The sequence below is a fragment of the Mus pahari genome, chromosome 1 (genome assembly GCF_900095145.1).
Source record: "Mus pahari chromosome 1, PAHARI_EIJ_v1.1, whole genome shotgun sequence".
NCBI classification, from domain to species: Eukaryota; Metazoa; Chordata; class Mammalia; order Rodentia; family Muridae; genus Mus; species Mus pahari.
In genome coordinates this window covers 76,553,208-76,554,860 of record NC_034590.1, presented here as the reverse complement: position 1 = coordinate 76,554,860, position 1,653 = coordinate 76,553,208, and positions in this window count along the sequence as shown.

Genomic DNA, 1,653 nt, shown 5'->3' with positions numbered 1-1,653 from the left:
ATATTGCCACTCGAGATTACAAGGATGTTCCTGGTCTGGGCAACTGCCAGGGTCCATGTGGATGTCCAAGGCCTGAGCAGAACTGACCCTAGCCATCACTTGGTGTGGTGCTTAGTAGAGCTGGCCCGATTTCTTACTGGCTGCAGCACCCAGGAGAGTGGGCCCTGTACCTTGCCTGGACAGCAGAGCTGGCCCCTGGTGGTGGGAACATTGCTGAGCTGGCACTGAGAGTGAGAACACAGGAGTGTGGACCCTGACATGCCTCTATTGTGAGGTGGTGGGAGTGTAAGTGATGCCCTCTCTGCCTCATCCTTCACCACATGTGGCTGTTGGAAGAGCTGGCCCCAAGGTCTTGAAAGCAGGAAAGCTGTCCCTGTCCCTCAGTGGCTGCAGCACTGGGGAGAGTGGGCCCTGTACTTTACCTGGGCAGCACAGTAGAATGGGACCTAGTGGCAAGGGCACAGGTGACCTGTCCCTGAAGGAGAGAGCACAGAAGAGCTGGCCCTGTCACCTGTCTGCCATTGGGTGGTGATGGTATAGAGGTGATGCCTTACCCCTACTCCACCGCTTGCCACCTTCAGCAGTTGGGAAAGTTGTCCCCTGGTTCATGATAGAGGGAGAGCTGGCCCTGCCCTTTGCAGGCTGCAGTACTGGAGAGAGTGGGCCCTTCACCTTACCTAGATAGCGCAGCAGAGGTGAGAGGGCCTGGAGGATGAGAGTCCAGGAATCCTGGCCCCACTACTCCTATGCTGTGAGGTGAAATGGGCTAAGAGGTAATGTTTTTGGATCTTACCACCAGATGCAGTCAGAAGATCTGGCCACAGGGTCAAGAGTGTGGGAGAACATGCTCTGTCTCTCACTGGCTGCAGCACTTGACAGAGATGGTCCTGTAACTTACCTGGTCATGACAGTAAAGCTGGACTTAGTGGCAGGGACACGGGTGAGCCAGCTGAGGGTGAGAGAGAGCTGGCCCCACCAATCCTCTGGTGCAAGGTGGCAGGGGTACAGTGTGATGTCCTTCCCACTTCTTCTCTTGTATCTTGCAGTGGTTGGGAGTGCTGGCCCTGAGGTCATGAGAATAGAAGAGCTAGCCCTGCTTCTCATCAGATATAGCACTCAGGAGAATGGGTCCCATGCCTTGCCTGGGTAACACAGTAGAACTGGCACGATGGGAAGGGTGCAGGTGAGCCAGCTCTGACGTTATGAGAATGGGAGAACTGGCCCAGGTCCTCACAGGCTGCAGCACTTGGGAGAATGGATCTTGTACCTTGACTGAGCAGCACAGTGGAAGTGGCTCAGGAGAGGTGGGTGCTGGTGAGCTGGCCCCTAGAGTATGAGAGTGGGAGAGCTGATCCTGTTTTCTGCTGATGGCAGCATTGGGTAGGCCATAGCAGTGCTGGAGAGCTTGCCCCAGTGGTGCAGATAAAGGACAGCCTGTTGCCTGATCAGCTCAGTTAACACCCAGGCCCAGATCCTGGTCTTTGAGTTGGCCACCCAAAGCTGCAGGATCCATAACACAGGACCACAACAGGATAACCTGGAAGGGTACCAGTGAGAATCCAATATTGATGGTGTAGCAGAAGCCGGAGGTCTTGAACCAGACCAGTGACTCATTGCAATGAACATTATTTGTAAGTGAAGATGTGTGGGCAG